Raw genomic sequence first — 23,049 nt, 5'->3', positions numbered from 1 at the left:
TGTGAAATGTCTGAAACACTAAGTGCACAGGAACCCATAATGAATCATCAGCGTACTTAGGATTAAAAAAAAAAAAAACTTGGAAGATGTAGAGAGGCAGCAAGACGCAGATAGAAAGAGCAAGGATGTGACAGGGAGACATGCTGAAGAGGGTGTTAAAAGAGGGTAGAGCAAAGAGAGCTAAAAGCAAAAGGAGAGGCACAGATGGAGAGGCAGGAAAGGAGAGAAGGGGAAAGGGAGATCGAAAGGGTTAGGCACAGAGACAAAGAGAGAGGGAAAGGTAAACAGAGGTGGTATTGTGTTTGCCATAATAAATGATCAGGGCTGCAGTGTAATTAATCACAGAGATTGAAAGTGATTTAGACAAGTTATCTGTTCCTGTTCTTGGCAATGTGTCGACACACACACACACACACACACACACACGCACACACACGCACACACGCGCACACACGCGCACGCACGCACACGCACGCACACGCACACACATACACTCCAACATATCTCCAAAGACTCTACCCGTGAAAAGACTATATATGGAAACAAACAGGGTTGGCTGATGAAGAAATAATGACAGACAGTTTTAAAATGATGACATAAGAATCTTTACAGTACTGAACTGACTTTGGTAATTAACCCCTAACCTTTTCAGGCTTCTCTCTTTTTTCTCTCACTGTGAATAGACAGATAGGGGCTGGGGAGGTTCACTTGTTCCCAGGCAGTCACGGTTAATTGAATACAGAATCAACACTTTTCCGCACTGCTTACACACTACACATGCTAAGTACCTCCATTAGTGAGAGAAGGAGAGAAGTGCGGTTTGAAGGGATACAGAAAAAGTAAAATGCTTTCATAATATTAAGCCTTTTTTATTTAGTTTTCTGGCATTTCTATATATCTTTCAGTATGCACACATTTACAATGTGCATAAAAAGAATTGCAACTCACTTTATAACTGCAGCAAAATGAGTGCTGCCTTTGCAGTAGTTTATCAGCATCTTCAGTAGGATCAAGTATCAGTATCAAGCCTTCCAATCCATGTCACTTTTAGTTAATTTTTCTAAACAATTTAAAAAAGTGACCTGATCACTTGGTGTTGACTTGTAAAGCAGCACATACTGGCGGTGTATAAAAGCTAAATTGGCTGCACTATTTGTTTTCTATGTAATTCTGCACACCAGTGGAATCTTGACAGACTTACAGCATGCATCAACTCTTCGGAAAGGTTGCACTTCCATCAACACATTACATGACTCTGAAGTCGGATTACCCCTGCATTCCAATGCATATATTGAGATATATGACATATTAGTCATTGCATCTTGATCTTAAATCTTTCATATCTACAGTAGGAGAAAAATGGGCATCCTGTTGGAATCATCTTTCTCACTAACTGGTAAATGCAAGTCCAATATTCATTAATGATCAGCCCTGCATAGCTCAGTCTGCTAGCTCCTCAGAAAAAAAAATATCTGGTCTCTTTGGCTGGCAAGATGTCCAACTCTCCTCACCAGCCACTTGTTCACTTTGGCTCTCTGCCACTCTGCGCTGGGCAGGTGCAGTAGTGCACAGTGGACTTGTATGAGCTTATGAGCTGGGAGCTGCTGGCCATAATTTAAAATGCGCTGGCATTGTTATGGTTTGTCCAACAGAACAATGAGCTAAAGGCTGTACCGAGGTGCAAAGCCGGGTGTTGATTCTCAGTGGGATTGCCAGTGCTAGGCAGTCTTTCATATTATAGGGAGTCATTGTTCCAGTGTGAATATCAAAAATCACATAATGCCACTTCATGCATGGACCACCTGCAAATGCATTAAAATAAATATATTTGATTTCCCTGATGCCAGCCTTCAAAAAGGCATTGTGTACACACCCTTTACATCTAAGTGAGTTAGTGTATGTATGTTTGTGTGTCCTTGCGCATGTTTATACAATAGTGCTTAAATGCATGTATTTACAGGAGAGCTCTTGTACATGTATACTGTGTGTGTGTGTGTGTGTGTGTGTGTGTGTGTGTGTGTGTGTGTGTGTGTGTGTGTGCGTGTGCATGTGTGTGTGTGTGTGTCTGTTTCTGTGTTTTCATCTACACTCAGAGGTCAGATGCTAGACAGTATTGATCACCATATTGAGCAGATAATCATTAAACAGCTCATTATTGATGTCACCCAGATAATTAAATATTCACGTTCGTTCCCTTCTGTTTTCTCAATTTCTGCTGGTATTTATATCTCTGCCTCTCTATTTTATAAAATTGTGCTATCACAATTTTTCCCTGTCCCTTTTTACATCCTCTCTCAAATTTGCATGACTATAATTCCAAAAAGTGTGATCCCTGCTCTTTTATCTTCACTGTCATGTTCTTTATTTTAACATTTGCTGTTTTCCATCTTTTCATTTTGCCTTTGTTCTGTTTTTCTCCCATTTACTCCATTTATTCATTCTCATTCTTTCCTACCTTTTTCATCTCACTGAATGAACAAAGCTATTAAATTGGGGCTATAATGCTAGGGGGTAACTAAAATGCATTTCTCTTACATTATTCTTTGAAAATATTCAAAAACTGACTTTTACAAACTCACACAACATTATGAAAATGTAATACAAGATATCTGTCATAATAATATTTCTAAGTCCGTGCATCATTGTCAGTTTTTGTATTGTTTAGGACATTGCTTCCATTATCCCAACAACAAAAACAGTGGTCTTTCTTTCTTTCTTTTTTTTTTAAGATATTTCAGAAATGTTAAAAACATGGACAATCCATTTAGGTCACTATGTTGTTTAATCCACTGTGAGTTACACCCTAAAATAATGAATGAATCCATGTCTTCTGACTCATAGAATATTCAGCAGTCTCTGTTCACATTTAAAAACCATTTAGGATCAATTCAATTATCACGAGAGGAGGAAAAGGAAGCGAAACGCAGGTGAGTAATCTTTCTCTCTGCCTCTTAAAATCTGGTGTATTCCACTGAACGCAGCTATAGACCACCACTCTAGGATTAGAGGAACGTAGGAGTGGGCAAAATGAGAAAATGCTGTGTGTAATTCTGGCAGTCACGCCATTTTAACCTTCCCTTGTGTAGCTTGAATGACGCTCAAACAACTACAAGATTATGTACATGCAAACATGCTCAAACCCGATGCCAGCCATGTCTGTGTCTGACGGTCTCTGTTGCTATTCCATATAGACAACACGCATGCAGGTGAGTTACAGTGCAGCTAAAAGCGTGTTCAGCTGAGGCAGCTGGAGGACGCTGATAAGAACCAGCAGCTGAGAGAGAGGCTGAAGAGGCAATGCTTCTACCCAGGTGAGCTGACCTGATGCTGGGACTCACTGGCTGGACTGGCTTGTGTCTGGGTACGTATCACTCACCAACACTGTGGGAAAAGTGAGGGATAGAATGGGTGGCAGATGTAGCTCATGTAATATGGCACTAAACTGGTGATATAACATCATTTTAACTGCTTGAAAGTGTCATTTTGAAAGTGAGGCAGAAATGAAGAGCTTATTTTCGTTTGGAATGCCTATACCCTTCATGGACATTTTACATTAGATGAAAAAAAAAAAAACATCCCCATAATTCAGATGTGACTTTTTTTCTTCTTTTTTTCAATAACTTGAATACAAGAGTGTTTTTTGGCCACTGTGAGCGATGTGTGGGAGCATGGAGAAAGTTCTCTGCAGCATGTTTTCGTTGAGAAAGTAGAGCTGCGTTTTTATTTTAAATCTTAAGGCTTTTACTCAGCCTAAAGGATCAGGAAATATTGCCACTGCACAGTTAGCAGTGTAAGAAAATGTCACAAACAAAATTATATTTAAATAATATTGTTAAAAGCTTTTAAAAGGTTTGCAAATAGAAAAAACTGGAAACCGAGAAATCGGCTAGCCCCTCCGCCTCACTCCTTGCCGCTGGCACACTACTTTGCCGGGAGGAGAGTGGATGGCAATAGCTTGTCCATCTTCATAGCTGCCGTCTGCTCTAATGGCGAAGGGACCGTTGTTTGGCTCATTTTCTGTAGCAAGTGGAGCATGAAAGCATGGTGGAATTAGCAGCTAGCTATCTAGCGGACGGCTGCTAGTATGTGGATAAAGCATTAAGTTGTTAAATTTGACCTTTTTAGTGGCTGGCTAGTTAGCTAGCAGTTAGAATCAGTCAGAATAAAAAGGAGGGTTCTTAGAACTATGAAAAATGTCCTTTGGTACGAAAACGCCTATTGACCTCTAACATAGTTCCCAAAAAGGGATACACAAACTGTGAAAAATGGGGCGAGTGTAAAATTCAGCTGCAAGAAAGAAAAGACTGAGTAGAGACAGGAGATTGGCTGAAAGAAGAAGGGAAGGAGGAGTGAAGATGTGGGGGCTTCAGGGAGACCAGAGGCGAAGCTGGATAAAAGGATGGAGGGCTTGAGGAAAAAAAGAGAAGAAAGGTTGGAGGTTTAAGGAAAGGAAAGGATGAAGGTTAGAGAGCAGAGGGGGGTGTAGAGATAAGAGGTAAAGGGGATTGAGGGGGAACAGGATTACCAAACCCCTGCTTGCAACTTACAGGCACATAGGAGAGCTTAACAAGAGGAACATAAACACACACATGGAAAAGAAAAATCTGACATTCACACTCACTAAAGCTGCAGTCACTAGAAACTGGTTCAACACATATAGCAGCAGGATATGATGGCATACTACAGGAATAAGGGGTTACAGCACAATATTTAACAATGCTTAACAATACTTGATTTCCGACTAAAATGGAGCTGTATCCGTCCCAAACTGTTTGGCACACCATAAGAACCAAATATATTTGTTGGGTTTTTCCTTTATCCAAATGGAGGGCCTATGGATAGAAGGTGTTACTGTACAGATTGACAAACCTTTTCATTCATATTTGAGATTTTGGGCTATAAAAATGTAATTGAACATTATTATTATTATTATTATTATTATTATTATTATTATTATTATTATTATTATTATTGTAATACAGTGTAACTAAAAGTCTTTTTTCTTGGGAGAGCTCTCAATTAAGAAAGCTTTGACAATACATGTATGACTTGCTTTTTGTTGCTGTTGGTTGTTAGTTGTTAGTGTTGTTAGTTTTGGATCAATACTCACATATTGCCTTGCATTATCTTACAGTATACTTATTAACCATATACAAATCTGTTTTTAAATTCTAACCCCAATCCTCTTGTTCATTTGAATGGTGCCAGTCCAGTAGCATAGGGGGGGGTGCCAATGCAAAGGGTTCTGGCAAAAGAAACGCAGAATTATTCAGTGAAAAGGTCTGATCCAACTTTTGCTTCAAAAGTGTCATCAGGAAAGGCCAATCAAATACATGCAAGCGCAAATTCCAGTTAGGGATGCCATGCTGAGGAAATTTCGCTCAATATCTCTAGAGCGCTTACTTTGATCTCTGACCTCTCCGGTCGAGCTTCTGCTGCAGAGCCCGGCGTAGCTGCACCGCGTTCCTGTTACGAGGTGGCCGAATCATTGCCAAATCGGCATTTTGCGTTTCGCTTTGACACCAAATCCTCTCGCCAACTCCTGCTACTCTGTGCTGTGACTCTGATGCTGATGCTGTAGGCTACAGAGCGGACACTTTAAGTTTATAATTAGCATCCGTCATCTGACTAAGTATTGATAAAACGTTTAGTTTTTTATAAATTATACTATTTTTATCGATGAATGTGGGTACTGATACGGGAATATTTATGAAAAAAACGACTATCGAGCAAACCTAATTCCTTTTTATGAATATGTGAACGCTGTATTTCTACTGTTTACCTATGGTTAACATTGTGACAAAAGAAAAAATTGGTTCCATCATGCAAACTTTCCAAAGTTCCAAAACCCTGTCTGTGAGTGCAGTGTTTTGGCATCTGAGAAGCATTTAAACTCAATAATCTATTTATCTCAACCCAGCAAATGCAGCCTCTTTTGGTTTGTATTTAACAATAATAGATTGAAGTACACCCATAATACCCTGAGCAAGACTGACACTCCATGTTGAATTTTCAGCTGAAAGGTCACTGTGATGTGGGTAAAGCATGTTTACGTCATGTGAATGTGCTGAACATAGTTCATGTCAAAGTGTAGTGTGACCGCAATGCTTACACGCATCACACATCAAAAATGCATACAATTCAGGAGATCTGGTAAGTAAACGAGAGTGTATTACAGTAATACTGTGGGCACATGCACAGACCTGCTCACACACATGCACCCTTGAGCCTTTCTCTGTAATGATTTCCTTGGTCAATAAAAGGGATTTGACTTACTGAGTCCAAAAATGTGTGTGTGTGTGTGTGTGTGTGTGTGTGTGTGTGTGTGAGAGAGAGAGCGAATGTGTGAGCTGTCATTGCCTGGAGCGTCTGTCATCAGGCGCACAAAGCTTGATAAATGATATGTGTGGTTGTGTCAATGATTATTTATATCACTGAAAATGTTGTGGGAATGAGTCATGTTGTTTGTGTACTGTATGTGTCCATGCACACACTTTAATGATTTGCTAATGACTGTTTTTGTTTTTATGATGGGTGCATGAGCTTGCATATACAAGTCTGTTCTTGAATCAGTGTGTAGCTGCACATGTCAGTACAACTGTGTGTATATATTTATTGTGTGTGTTCTTGATATTGGAGTGTGTGTGTCAGTGTTTGTGATTAATGGGGATGAAATCAGTGTTCGATTTGTATGAATGTGCGTGTGTGTAGGTGCATGTGTGTGTGTGTGTGTGTGTGTGTGTGCGTGCGTGCGTTTGTACGTGAGTGATGAAGAATAGACCAGCTGCTGACTGATATGGATAAAGGCTAAGACCTCATTCATTTCCACCTCCCACTCTGACATTTGGCAGAACTCCTTTCCCACACACACACATTCATGCACACAATCGACAAAACCACTTAAATCCATACACAGACACAAATCTATATGCATATGCATTTTTTCCATAAAACACACATACAGTGGGGCAAAAAAGTATTTAGTCAGCCACCAATTGTGCAAGTTCTCCCACTTAAAAAGATGAGAGAGGCCTGTAATTTTCATCATAGGTACACTTCAACTATGAGAGACAAAATGAGAAAAAAAAAGTAAATAAATCCAGAAAATCACATTGTAGGATTTTTAATGAATTTATTGGTAAATTATGGTGGAAAATAAGTATTTGGTCATTAACAAAAGTTCATCTCAATACTTTGTTATATACCCTTTGTTGGCAATGACAGAGGTCAAATGTTTTCTGTAAGTCTTCACAAGGTTTTCACACACTGTTGCTGGTATTTTGGCCCATTCCTCCATGCAGATCTAGAGCCGTGATGTTTTGGGGCTGTCGCTGGGCAACACAGACTTTCAACTCCCTCCAAAAGATTTTCTATGGGGTTGAGATCTGGAGACTGGCTAGGCCACTCCAGGACCTTGAAATGCTTCTTACGAAGCCACTCCTTCGTTGCCCGGGCGGTGTGTTTGGGATCATTGTCATGCTGACAGACCCAGCCACGTTTCATCTTCAATGCCCTTGCTGATGGAAGGAGGTTTTCACTCAAAATCTCACGATACATGGCCCCATTCATTCTTTCCTTTACACGGATCAGTCGTCCTGGTCCCTTTGCAGAAAAACAGCCCCAAAGCATGATGTTTCCACCCCCATGCTTCACAGTAGGTATGGTGTTCTTTAGATGCAACTCAGCATTCTTTCTCCTCCAAACACGACGAGTTGAGTTTTTACCAAAAAGTTCTATTTTGGTTTCATCTGACCATATGACATTCTCCCAATCCTCTTCTGGATCATCCCAATGCCTTGTGATCATTTTGACCCCACGGGGTGAGATCTTGCGTGGAGCCCCGGATCGAAGGAGATTATCAGTGGTCTTGTATGTCTTCCATTTTCTTATAATTGCTCCCACAGTTGATTTCTTCACTCCAAGCTGCTTACCTATTGCAGATTCAGTCTTCCCAGCCTGGTGCAGGTCTACAATTCTGTTTCTGGTGTTCTTTGACAGCTCTTTGGTCTTGGCCATAGTGGAGTTTGGAGTGTGACTGTTTGAGGTTATGGACAGGTGTCTTTTATACTGATAACAAGTTCAAACAGGTGCCATTAATACAGGTAACGAGTGGAGGACAGAGGAGCATCTTAAAGAAGAAGTTACAGGTCTGTGAGAGCCAGAAATCTTGCTTGTTTGTAGGTGACCAAATACTTATTTTACCGAGGAATTTATCAATAAATTCATTAAAAATCCTACAATGTGATTTTCTGGATTTTTTTTCTCATTTTGTCTCTCATAGTTGAAGTGTACCTATGATGAAAATTACAGGCCTCTCTCATCTTTTTAAGTGGGAGAACTTGCACAATTGGTGGCTGACTAAATACTTTTTTGCCCCACTGTAGATATGCTCACAATCTATGTATGTCAATACATCCATTACATGGAAAGGAGGTGGGAAAGCTGCAAGTCAAATTCTCTGAAAAGCATATTAATTTATTTTCACTTAGTATGTGTGTGTGTGTGTGTGTGTGTGTGTGTGTGTGTGTGTGTGTGTGTGTGTGTCTGTGTGTCTGTTTTTGTCTGTTGTGTGTGTAACTGTGCGTGCGGTCAGCCATGGCTCCATACATCATGCCAGTCATAGAAAGTTATAAAGCAGCCTCACACCCTGTATGGGCCTTAACACATATCAATCCCAATCTCAAACCCTGACCCTTTACTATACAACCATTGACCTTTCCAGTGAGCCAATCAAAACCGAGCATCAGAAGAGTGATGAGTGACGCATCCAATCAGAGTGAAAGCATAAAATCAGGGTCAGTAAAAAAACAGTGCTGCATTGGAGAGCATGGATCGTGAAAGTGTGTGTTTTTCTGTATATGTATGCATGCATGTGTGCATGTCTGTGTGTGTGTGTGTGTGTGTGTGTGTGTGTGCGTGTGTGTGTGTGTGTGTCCTGCAGGCATGGTTTATCCAATCACTTGACATCAGTGTTTCTGTCAGTCTGCCAAGAAAAGCCCTCTATGGTGCCATTGTCTTTATAGCTGGCCAAAGACAGGCACACACACATGCACAGACACACACACCACTCAAATCCATCTCCCCCCCATTTTTTTTTTTTTAGTGAACAGCGAGATGAACATTTGCTGCAAATGCATGATCAAACACAAACATTTAGACACACATGTATATATCCGCTCAGACTTAAATATAGAGCTTTGTTGATATGATTCTTGAAACACGCACTTACAGATCACACACTTAGAATTCACTTTTGAGTCATGACAATTTTCAGCATCTAAGAAAAGGGCTAGCGTATAAATCATGTTCAAAATATTCATATGACGTGTATTGTTTTGAACACTTGCCCTAGGTGCCTGAAAGACTTTTTGCATGCTGAAAAACATTAGCCCTGACTGTAAAAAATAGGGCTATTATAATTATGTTTGCCCTTTAATAGCCAGCTCTATTACAAAAACATCAATAACTATCTTTCGATGAAGTTATATAAGCCTGTAAGGTACCACATAAAACAGACCTAAAATAGATTTTAAATTGCCCTGCAGTTGTATACCTTATTTTAATCACTAGTGCCAACTTCATTTTCCATAATGACTTATTTCTGTGTGAGTAGCCCACAGTGTTTCTGGTACTTCTTGCCATGGTAGGCCTGGTGCTCCTTCCTCGACTGTCACTGCCCATGGAGAAAAAAAAAATCTTCTTGTTCTCCTTTTCCTCCTCCATCTCTCGCTCATCTCTGTAACACTCCCCTAGAGGCATGCTGTGTTGTACGTGTGCTGGAAGCATTTAGGAATGAAAGTGAGAAGGAGATTATGTGTGGCTTGATACTGAGGGGCAGCACTGCAGGCATTGTACATGTGGAATATCGCACTCACATACAAGTGAACAGATGTGCTGATGATGTCGTTGTTTGACTACACAGCTCCAGGGTACATATACACCTTCCTGAAATAATCAGTCTACATATGCTGCAGCACACTTCGGATATAAGTTACTGTTATGAGTTCTGAGTTTTAATCCAGGTTCTGAATTTGTCTCAATCCTTTCGTTCATGTATTTCTTTCTTAATTTAGTTTAAAGCTTATTTAATTAGTCGTTTTGGTGCCTAAACATAACAGTCATTGCTTCATGACGCTAACTTTTTCTGGCTAACCTGCACTATCATTGCCCCTGAAAGGACCGTCATCTGGCGGCGCCTGTTGCCGGCTCACAGTCACCTATTGGCGGCTGAACAACTACCACTGGTAGCCGGCGTCCCGGAGCTCTGTAGCGGCTAAATACAACCAGCAACTGCCACTCAGATTTTATCATTCTATTGCACTATAGATTGTTCATATTAAAGCGCTTTAGGCCTACTTAGTTTAAAATACATTTTGTCGACACTGTGGATAAAATTAATACAGCATAGGCAGGGATATGTAGACCAGAAAGAGGGAAATCCCACGCATCCTGCCCGGCAAATCGCACCCTGAATGTAGTTCTGGATTTACCATTACAGTTTTTCTCAATTGCTAAAACACAATTTTTGAAAATTGCTCCATTTTCTGAAAACATTAAACACAAAACCTCCTCTTCAAGCACTATTTACAAAACCTCTGACTCCTCTTACAAAATGAAACTTTCGCCTCAAAACAGTTTTACCTGTGTTCAAAATCAAACACTGCTCTCAAATCATAAACAAAGTGATCAACATGATATACACTATCAAACAGTCAGTAAACAATACACCAAAAAATAGAAAACACATTGTTCAAAACATATAGTTCTCAGGGAGAAGTACATTTTTTATCTCAAAACAAATTTCATATTTTTCCGTCATTGTCTTTAGATGAACGAAAACATGTTCCATCATAGTAGATCAAAATTGATCAGAAATTACTACTCTGCTTTGCTCTTTGCAATTTTTGTTGTTCTTCCTCCTTGTACCCCTATTTTTACAGTACTGTACCCTGCATCTCACAAACTTGTCCTCTGTGATACTGTAATTCTTGTAATTCTTTGTTGACATAAACCTGCAACCAGTCAAAATCTATTGAGCAGTCAGTACTGTTGGAAAGCACAATGTTCAGGGCCATACAATGTGTTCATTGTACAGTATACAGCCTACAATGCACTGTACTACAGTATACAATACTAAAAGGGACAAAAATCAAAGGAGTAAACATGTGATCACTGTGCTTCTTCTTGTCTTTGGGCTGGCTGAGGCCAGAGCACTTTGTTGACATCACGAGCAATATTGTCACTCCTGAGGCAACGGGGGAAGAAGCCTCTTGTGTGCCATATCCAGCCCTGACACCTCGCATACGCACTCGTCCTCGTCCTCTCACATCGTTTCATCTATCCATTCTCAGACTTTCTCCTTCCCACCTTCAACAACCTGTTTGCTCTCTGAACTGGCTTATATTAGTTGTGTCACATCATTTGAAACAAGTGAAATCAATTTTGAGTGGTTGTGTTCAATCAATGACGTGTTCTCTAGTTGTATTTGATTGTTGCCACTTGTGTTTACCAGTATGGATGACATGTGCATTAGAGTGCAGAATGTGTTTTGAGAATGATAATGTGTTTAGAGTTTTGCTGAAAAGTCTAAGTGAGATCTGCAAATTGTGTTTTACCATGTGAAATTGTTTAAGGTATTGACAACAGACTGCACAATTAGCTAAATGAGTTCAGGCAACTGAGAAATTTGTTCAGCCAATGTGGTTTAGTGTTTTAGCAATTTAGAAAAACTGTAACACAGTAGAGTATTTGCCAGTGGTCCTTTACATATTAAGCATTTGGTATAATGTTACGTATCGTTGTTAAAGGACAATTCCGGCGCAAAATTAACCTAGGGGTTAATAACACGTGTACCAAGTCGACCTTTCTCTGGGATCTGTTTTCATGGTAATCATATGTGTACGTAGCTTGAAACAAGCTAGCGCGAACCGCTGATTAGCTTAACGCTAGGCATTCGGGGCACTGGAAGATTAAAAATAAATCGCTATTTTATACCACTAACAAGGCACAAAATAGCACCACACTTCCACGGTAGCATAATGAGGGTCCCTACATGTAAAGCAAAGCATTGAGAACTTTGTAAGTGTACAGACCGTTTATTGAAAAGGTAGTTTATAAAGATATTACCTTCGGGTATACAGGCAATCGCCATCTTGAGAAAACAGTCTTGATCAGTCGAACCATGAAAGCCGTGCAACCAGTAACATAGCTCAGGCAAGGCGTTCATTGTTCAATTGATCATGATGCTTTGGTTTACATGTAGGGACCCTCATTATGCTACCGTGGAAGTGTGGTGCTATTTTGAGCCTTGTTAGTGGTATAGAAATAGCGATTTAATTTTACTCTTCCAGTGCCCCGAATACCTAGCGTTAAGCTAATCAGCGGTTCGTGCTAGCTTGTTTCAAGCTACATACACATTCGGTTACCATGAAAACATATCCCAGAGAAAGGTCGACTCGGTACGTGTTATTAACCCCTAGGTTCATTTTGCGCCGGAATTGTCCTTTAATGAATGGTAGCTAGACTTTGCCATCGCAAAGCATATTATTTGCTCTGCTATTGGCTTTTCCTTTAGCTTTTTGTTTCAAGTCCTAATGTTCCACAAGGTCACTAGACTGTATCATGTTAATATCCGTTTTCTTATGTGGAAAGCCAGAAGCCATATAATCATACTTTCTTTTCAAACACACCGCAATGTTTCATGGCCATAAAAAGACCACTGGTCCACAATATGTTCATTTTCTGCTCTGTCTTTGAGCCAGTTATTATAGCTTGACAAGCTCTCTCACTCATATTTAACAGCCCAGGAATAAAATTATACTACCCATATTCCTAAAGGCTTAAAGATGCCATTCTCAAAGAGGCACAACATAAATCAGCCAGGGGAGAGAAGAGACGGTGGGAGAGACAGAATGAAAAGAAAGGGACATAATAGATCAGAAAACAGTAGTAGTTTGGGTTTTGAGATTTTGGTTTGTAAGATTTCTGCCTCCACCCCGAAAGAACGAAGGCGAATGGGGTATTGTTTGTGGTGCTAACAACACTAAATAATTATATTACAAATAGTCAACGGCTGCATTGTATTTCCTGAAACAATATCCCGATTACACTGGAAAAAAAAGCATTGTGTTCTGTCACTTACTACGAGAGGTAAATGAGGAAATATGTTGTTGCAATTTGGGTAAACTGACCCTTTAAAGCCACCTCATTAATTAGTGCTTCGTTAAAGGGAGCTGCACTGTAAAGGTCAACCTATTAAACTGCAGTCCATAAATATTATGACAGTGACACATTCTCATTGTTTATGCTCTATACTCCAGCACATTGTATTTGAAAGGAAACGATGACTTTGACAGTAAAGTACTGAGTTCATCCATATTGTTCACATCCAGATGTGTGAACATATTGTTGTCTAGATGATGATCAGTGATCATATGCACACACTGGAAGTTATTCTTCCTTGATGCTGCTCTCCTGCACTCCCTTCCCTCCTTTTTTTCTCTGTGTAGAGTGATTTATCTCCTCTTTATCTGTCTCCTCTCTCTCTTTCCTTCCTTCATTAATTACACTGATTCTCTTCTCCTTCTATTTCTGAGACTGGATCATTATTTACTACCACGATCCCTCTACTCTCATTTCTCTGTCTTTATTCATCACCTTGTATGCATGTTGCACAGTCTCCTATCTGTCTTTTTTCCCATTATCTCTTATTTCTCTTACCCCCTCTTTTCACCTCAACGCTTCTCTTTGCAAACTGTATTCTTTCTATCTCACCACCAATCTGCCTTTCCTTCCCCTCTTCCCTAAAATTCAAACCTTCCACCCCGATTCCTTTCTCTATTCCACCATGTCTCTCTCTTGTCTGTAACAGTTTCTTACACTGTTAGTTGATTTTTATTAAAAGAGCAGAGCCGATTGATAAATTTGTATCAAAGATGGTGATTTTGCACACAAACGCTGCAGTGCATGCATAACAATTGAAAACTGATGAGGAATGATGATGATTATGAGAAAAAGGAAGAGAAAGAGGTGAAAAGAAAGAGAGGAGAGGGTAAAGAGAGGAAAAAAGAGATGGATGATTGACAAGGGGAGAGAATAAAAGGGAGTGAGAGATGCGTGAAGGATGCAAGAATGATTGAAAAGAGTAATAAAGGATTGGATTGATGGCATGATTGATTGAGGAAGGAAGGAAGGAAGGAAGGAAGGAAGGAAGAGTAAGGGACTGGGTTGTTGCTGATGATTGTGACTCCTCTGCAGCTGCATTGATTGTAAGTTGCTCTGAATAAGGGCATTAGCTAAAAGCCTGTGTCTGTAAATTATGAGGGGAGAAATAGGAAAACAGGGCAGCATCTCGTAAACTGAGAAGCAGGGCATCATTTAAATATAATGCTCAAAATGAACATGGATGGATAGATAGATGGATGGATGGATGGATGATGAGGCTGTTGAGTGTAAATATGCATTAGAAGTATTTGGCATAGTAAGATTGATTGGCTTAAACTGAAAAAGATAACTACTGTAATTTGAATCTGACATCTGTCTGTAATGTCCTATAATGTTCCTATTATTTTACATGCTGCATGACTGTGACTGACTGACAGAGATATACATTATATAATTGAATACATTTGTATTATATTCAATTTGTATGTGCTGTGCATATAATGTGCAGCCTTGTACTGTGGTTGGGTGAATTTTGCACAACTTGAACATTTGGACTTAGTAGTTCATGTTTATTTCGTGAAGCATAAAATGTGTCCACACTATATAATAGTTCATAAAGCCCACTATTGATAACCAGTGAACTTGACAAATGCTCTGAATGAAATTATAAATGTACGTATGTATGTATGTAATGTCTATGTAAAATTAAATTTCTGTATTTTAACATTAGATGACCTCCCTGCCTAGCTTTCTGATGAGGCAAAATAAGGATCAAACATCATCAACATCATCAACATCATCATCATAGTATTCTAGTTATTACTATTATATCTCATCTCAGTCAGAAAGTGGCACAGTGAAACATTATTCACATGTCTGTGAAGCCTCTTGGCATCGTGACTACTATTGGGTCATGCACTTGGTACCTGTGGCATGTTTTTTGGCTAGATTGACACAAACGGAAAGCGCTATTAACATAGGTTCTATGCAGCAGAGCAGGGTTATATGAACTGAAATGTATCAATGTCACAGATTTGTGTGTCAAAATGCAGTAGAGTTGACATTTGGATGGAGGTAAAATTAATTGGTTTTGGTCAGAAATGTTGTTGTTGCAAATTCTGGTGTGATCTAAGTATTACCATCATGTTTATGTTAATCTGCAATTGTGTGTGTGTGACTGTGAATGAGTCATGACTGCCTGTATCAACACAAATGCACGTGCCTGTGTGATTTGTGTGTGCAGATATGTGCAAACTGTATGTCAGTGTTAATGTTAAAATCTGCATTTTGTCTATAAGTGTAAGTTTATTGTTCACATGTGTTTATGACAGAGGCCATGCATGTGTGACTGTTTGTGTGTGTAAATAGAGTCATTTAAGTAGTCTACATAAATGGTTTTGATGATGAAGTGTGTAGATCTTAGGAGTCAGTGCTACTCTGAATAATGCCTGAGGATGCATTTAGACATCCTCAGTGCCACAGCAATCTATCATTGTAATAGGCTGTTTAAATGTGTGTGAGTCTGCGTGTGTGTAGTGGAGGTTTGTGTCCTCGTACGCGTATGAGTGATTGAGTTTGTGTGCAAGTCTGTGGCTGCATAATTCTGTGTAATGGTAATATTACAGAATTTATATAAACATGTTGTCCTCATCGAAATGATGCAAAGTCATCAAACAGCAGTTTGAAACTTTAGGGGTCAAATTGGACAAAGCTTAATTCCATAATTTATTTAGTTAACATTGTTATGATATTAATAACTGTCCCAAATTTGCTTGTGAAACTTGTTGAAGACAATCAACAAGTTATTGGACCACTCGTTAGCTCTAATGTTTGAAAAACGAAGCAAACTGAAGCATGTTCCACTGAGAGGATAGTAGTTTTACTAGCATAGCATCTACCCTCCAAATCAGCCATTCACCAACTCCACAGATGTTGCTTACAAGGATTTGAATGTCGCAGGATGTGTTACTGGAAATTAGAGCTATGTAAAGACTTTATAATAATTAACACTTGTTAGGGACATTAATTGGGAAACACGAGTCTTAGGTATCTCCTCTTTGTATTTGTTTCTGCTCATACAGATATCCAGTTCCAAATTAGCACAGTGTCTTAATAGGACAACAATAAAATCAAAATATTTGGACTAAAAACCGGGATTTCTGGAAAACCTCCTGTGAAATGTGTCTGGGGCCTGGTGCTTTTTGCTACCCATATTTTTCCTGATAAACATGTATAATTAATGAATGGTTACGTTGTTGAAAAAGCTGTCAATGTGGTAAACCTTAGATTTTGTATCAGTTTTAGAGGCAGTTTTATTGTGCTAAGCTTCTGCTAGTGGAACAGAGCGGATATATACATATACATTTAGTTCAGGGTCCATTTATTAAAGTTGCAGTAAGCGATGCTCCGTGGGGATTGTTGATATTTGAACTCAACTGCCAAACAAACACAACCACCCCGAACCCCCTGCCCCCTTCAGAATCTCCGCCCCCCAGATTCATGGACGCGCATTGCCATAGTGACTACTTACTAAACTCACTATTGTCTTTGCTGACTAAATATGGCAGCGTCAATAATAGCTCACGTTAGGTTGTGGATTAGCAAACTGTCGCTACTGCTGTAAAGCCAACCAGTTTGGAGCAGCCGTAACAAACAATATCAAACGGACAAAGTTAAACTGACCTATTGAAAACAGCAAACACTGAAACAGCAAAGCTTACATTATTACTCACTTGTCCATAATGCATACCTGCCAACATTTGGTTTTCAAAATCCGTGCAGGGGCATGGCGGCGCGACTGAGGAGGGGGGGGAACTTATGTGCCTCTTCTGCGCGATGGTGTCGCTGTGTTTTAATGTGCTGGGTAATGTCATTTTTCCCGCCGTGCGCTACATTAAAATCAATGCGACACACCTTACAAAAAGCATGGAAGTTGTCGATATGACTAGGTAAGATGCATGTAAATTGTTGCGCCCAACACTGTTGTAATTTACAGCTATATTTCGATTTCTTTGAGGGAACACCGCCTTTACCTGCCATTTTTATCGGCTCACTTTCGTGTCTGAACTTTCCGCGAAGCTTGCGCAGAGATCAACTGCACACCTGGGTTATAGGTTGCCATGTTCAGGTGACAAACGGGTTGAAAATTGTATATGGTGTATGGATAGGATACGTTTCATACAAGATCTGGCAACTGGTCAACATTAGACAAACATATTGGTCCGATTATTTATAAAGGAGTTTGGGCCATGCAAATTACGGGAGTCTCCCGGGAGACATAACAAACCGGGAGGGGTCCGGGAGATAGCGCTGAATTTGACAAAAAGTATATTGGGTTAACATCGCTTACTATACCTTTAAGTCCAGATGTTTATAATACAGGAAAATGAAATACTGCTTTTACAGTTCTTACACAGCACACACTGTATATGAAAATACAGTAAATATAGTAAGTGCAAAGGGGGGTTGTCAATCTTCAGCCTAAAACATGCTTCCTATTTACTTCCATGAAGTACTGTCAGTACCCTGTCCTGTGTTACTGTCTTGTAATGTATCAGCGTTAACTAAGTTAATTCCCTGTCATGTCCATTGTATTTGGTGAATGATTGATTCATATAAAAATTTTGACAGACACTGACTGAGTTGGGCACATAAGCACTACTCACTCTACACAGCAGGCAGTGACATAGTGTTCCCTTTGTTATGGGTTCATTGCTTCCCAACCTGCCTGCTCTTCATCATGGACCTAGAGTAATGTGTCATGTTTCCAATTAACCACTCGTTGCCTCTCACTTTTGCAAGGTTTAGCTACAACCGTGTATACGGCCATTTTTAATATATGCTTTACTTGTATTTTATTTTTTCTTTAAATGTTTTTCTTACAATTCAAGGCAACCATTGGTTTCTATCCATTATTATTCACTATGCATACTCTATTAACTATATATACACTATGTAAATCAACTAGCCAGTTTAAAACTTGCAAGCTTAACCCTTACGTGTTGTTCGGGTCTGTGGGAACCGTTTTCAATGTTTGCTAAAAGAAAAATGATGCTCTTTATTATTTCTTCTAACTCATTGGTCTTAGCTCATTTTCTGTGAAGAACATAAAAAAATAACTTATTTTCAATGACTGCACACGGTACACCCCCCCTACACATAACTATTACATATGAGGTGTTCAGGTCTACTGGACCCGAGTGTATTTAAATGAAGGTGCTATGAAACTATGTTGTCTTTCTGCACCTGCTATTCCCACACAAAGTTACAAAATTGTTACATTTCAAGCACTTTCAACTGTTCTGATTAAGTTCTAAGAAATAAGCACCAATAATGATCAAAAATCTTGTTTCTATTGGGTTTTTTTTAACCTTTTTTATAATTGAATTTCCTTATTTTGTCACAAAAAACAAAAATGATCATATGATCAGAAATGTGATCTCACAGGGGTAAATGGCAAATATGAACCATAAATGATGTAAATATCATTGGTAATTGAGCTAAAGTAAACATCTTTTAAGTAGTTTTACATACATTGTTATGGCTGTATTGATTTAAAAGCCTAATAATGTGGTGGGTCCATCAGACCCGGGAACATTGGCCATATAACAAAAATATGAACACCACACAAGGGTTAAGTTGTGTAATACATCACAGTTAATATCACGTTTGCTTTCTTCCTGTCAAAGTTACATTATTGCTGCAGGGCAATGCTGTGCAGACTTTTGAAATCAATCTGCACTTCAACAGCAGAGCTAATTGCTTTTATGCGAGGAGAGACAAACGATTTGACAAGAGATTCATTAACCCTGGAGCTTACCAAAAAAGGGTATCTTGCCAACCTGGAACTACAGTGGATCAGCTATTTGAACCCAACCCTAACCCTACATGTGCCATTTCCATTCTTATAGTATAAAGATGAACATTTTAACTATCAATACTAACTGTAACATTTATATTTCCCCCATTTAAGCATCCTCATCTTCCTTCCACTCTCAATACCCCCATTTTCCTCCTCAGTAAAGGAGAAACCACCTCCTCTCTTTCTCACTCATCAAGCCCCCTGATGCTCCTCTCATTCTTCTTCTTACCTCTCCTTTCTCCCTGCATGTTACATCTGCCACTCTTCATTCCCTTTTACTTTTCTTCACTTTCATCCCATCTTCTCATCCCCCCTCCCCCCTCTCTCTCTCGACATGACCTAGTTTCCAGCTGTAGCCAACGCAGACATCTGGGCTTCAGCTCACGTGCCAGAGAAGGCATGACACCTCTGCTGGGGAGGGGGGGTGAAGAGGAAGAGTAGGATAGAGTGATGCAGATAAGGAGAGCACACAGACAGAGGTGAATTAGGGGTAAAGGGAAAAAGAGAGTGAGATGGAGTGATTATGGGATACAGGATAGGAAGGCAGAGGAATAGAAAATCTGTCGGTGGTGAACAGAGATGAATTCAAGCAAGAGAGAGCCCGTCGGAGGCTTTGAGGTTGCAAAAAGTGCATTCGAGGGAGTGAGATAAAGGAGGAGTAAAGATGACACACATAAAGCCAGCCATGCTGTACAACGCAGACAGGCAGCTGGCGTATAATGGTTATTAGCTATTGGAGTTAGCATGGCTTAGCAATGTCACAGTGGCCAAGCAGGCTAAGTCGCTGTGTAATCTCTATGTTAACTGGAGATCATGTCATGTATATGCAGATCAACAGCACGCTGCAACCTACAGTAGCGCGCACACACACACACACACACACGCACACACACACACACACACACACACACACACACACACACACACACACACACACACATCATCCCTTAATCTCTGCCTTCATCTGCTTCCCCTATACTTGCTTTGTTTTTCCATTTACCGAGATACCAAGCTGCTGGGACATAATCTGAATTGAGTAATTCAGAAGTATTTCTCTCTGCGTAAGTGTATGTAAAAAAACAAGTCCTATTTGTCAACCCTATTGTGCAGCCTTATCTGAAACGAGACAGCGCAAGACACTGCAAATGCAAAACCTGTACTGGCAGACAGTTTATTATTTGGTTGGAGACAGATTAGGGGTAGTTAAAATAGAATCCTGCAATTCTGGCATAATTCAGATGACAAAAAGACGGATTATCACTCCTTTTGCCAAAACCTGATTCAATGTTAAACATCCATTCTCTTCCTCTTCATCTGTTTGCCCTTCTTTTTTCTTATCCCCTTTCCTGTCCTATTTTTTCTTCTTTTTTCACTTACCCTTTTCTCCCTATGTTACCTTCTCCCATTTTATCTCCCTCTACACTCGTTGGCTCGCCTTAGTGCTCCCACCACCCCTATTCTCTCTCATGTTTTATCCCTTTATCCTCTCATATTTTCTTTTACTGTAATATATCCTGCCCTTTCCTTCTCACCTTCCTTTTATTCCTGTTAATCTCCTGTCATTCCTCCATCACACTAGCCTTTCTCCCTTGGGTTATCTACTCTTTGATCATGGCTGACCTTAATGCCTACACCCTGATCACTCACTATGGGATAAAATAATATAGACAGGTATTCTATATTACTTTAAAATGTATTACATGGCATTGTACAGCACCAAAGTTAGAAAAGACCTTGTACTTGTGTTGATAGGTATGGGATAATGTCTTAAAAGGGCTCAAAACTTTAAAGCTCAAAATGCTGAGGACAGTTTTTAGTGCGAAGTCACGTTCACTGAGGGTGTGGTCACCATTTCTTGCGTTAAGTCACATTCCTATTTCTCCTCTGAGTAACCTTACTGTATTAGTCTGCTTTACTCATTTCCACTAACCTGCCTCTCTTCACCCTTATTCTGTTTTACCTTCACATCTCATCACTCTATTATTATTATTATGACATTATTTCTGTCAGCTTCCTGTCAACTTCTATCTCTCATGCCCCCTCTTTCTCACTTTCCCTTTCAGCACCTTACTTTAGTCTTCATACATCCTTCGCTTAGCTACAGAAAAGGTACAATTGGAGGTGAGGAAAATGTAGGGTCATAAGGGAGTTTGAATGTATGTTTGGTCATATTTGTGCGTGTGTGTGTTAGAGTATAGATTCTCTGCCCGAGCCCGAACTTTTCCGTCGCTATCCTCGGGCCGGGCCGGGCCCTTGATCAAGCATTTGTGTTTTTTTTGTGTGTTTTTATTAAGATAATTCTAAACAGATTTCTGTAGTTCAAACAACTCGGAATTGAGAACGTCAGTTATAACGGCTCACGTATTAAAAAATTGTCGGGTTTAAATCAGGCTCGGGCTCATAATTGCAGTTAATGTGTCGGGCTCGGCCACAACGTGCACAGGCTCGGGTAGGGTCGGACTTGATTTTTTGGGCCCGATCTAAGCTCTGTGTGTGTGTGTGTGTGTGTGTGTGTGTGTGTGTGTGTGTGTGTGTGTGTGTGTGTGTGTGTGTGTGTGTGTGTGTCTGAGTGAGTGAGGCAGAGCGTATAATAGGAAAAGAGAAATACAGAGGCAGGCAGATTGCCATCTGGTCCCGTTGAAATCAGTTAGACTAAATGCAGATGGTTTCTCTCTAAGCCAATACAATCTGGTCATAGTAATGACTTGCTACTTACACCCAAAGAAGCCAAGCCTGGCAGAAGAAGATATTGAGGAACAGACAGTAGCAAGATTCAGATAAAAGGGCCCAATATATATCCACTACCCTGAACAAACATATGGAGGTAGAGATATAACGTATTTTTATATTTAAAACAAAGGTGGAACTTTATTATGAGAGTAAAGATCATAGAAACTGGGTATGGGGACCCACTCATAATAAAACTCCATAGCACTACTAGGGATCCACAACTCAAAAGGTTACCTTTAACTCAAAAGGAAAACACTTATTGTATGATTAAAAGTTAACAAAACTAATATATATGTCAATAACATTTCAGTCACATTTCTCCAAATGGAGCTTTCGCTCTCACAGACAGCACTTTTTCTCAACTGAAAACGTCAAGCAAGACCAGTTTTTCTTACAAGTGCTGCCTGTAGGTGCTGCCTGAGCAAGCACAGCCCGCCAGTGGCTTGGTTAAATTTGGTTGACCAACCACAACAGAGTAGGACAGCTGACCAATCAGAGCAGACTACGCTATTTTGGAAGGCGGGCCAAGAGCTCAGACAGAGTGTTTCAGGTGGAGGCACTGCAACAATGGGCAGTATGAAAAAGATAATGTGTTTTTTCAACATGAAAGCATGTAAACCTATTCTAGGAGACCCCAAGAATACAAATATGACACAGAAAACGAGTATAATAGGGGCTCTTAAAAATTCTGTATGTGCTATTGCACTTTTACAAAAACCCAAAGAATGATAGAAGAATAGACTGCAAGTTAGGGTGACCAGACGTCCCCGAAATGTCGCCGGTTTTCACTGTGACTGACAGACCCGCAATTGGAATGAAAGAAAGAAAACATTGACCAAACATGTAGTCGTGCACCCTACACACGCAGGCTCAAGACAGCCAGAGCAAGCGCTGCTCAGAGCTCAGAGATGTTCTAGAATGCCCATATTTAACAATGCTAAAATTACTGTTTATTTACATGGTAGTTCATTGTCTGGTGGGTTTAGCGAACGGTCTGGTGGTATCTATGCTTCTGAGTTGAAAATGTCCCTGGATTTTGTCTCAGAAATCTGGTCACCTTACTGTAAGTAAGAGTGAGACCCCATGCACATGCAGAGCTCGCCGCTGTTTTGGAAGATTTACAGCACGTTGAGAGTGCGCCTACTGATGTATGAGAAACAAGGAAACATATTGCACCTCGATCGTTTTAAGTGACTGCAAAGGTATGCACACCAGTGTAATGTCAGTCAGCCATAAAGCTCTGTTGCAGCAGCTTTTCCTCACAGCCGTGATAACTGTGTTGCTGTTTGGTAAAA

Source organism: Sander lucioperca, chromosome 21, assembly GCF_008315115.2.
Source record: "Sander lucioperca isolate FBNREF2018 chromosome 21, SLUC_FBN_1.2, whole genome shotgun sequence".
In the NCBI taxonomy this organism is placed as follows: domain Eukaryota; kingdom Metazoa; phylum Chordata; class Actinopteri; order Perciformes; family Percidae; genus Sander; species Sander lucioperca.
The sequence above is the reverse complement of the archived record's forward strand: the minus strand, read 5'-3'. Positions refer to the sequence as shown.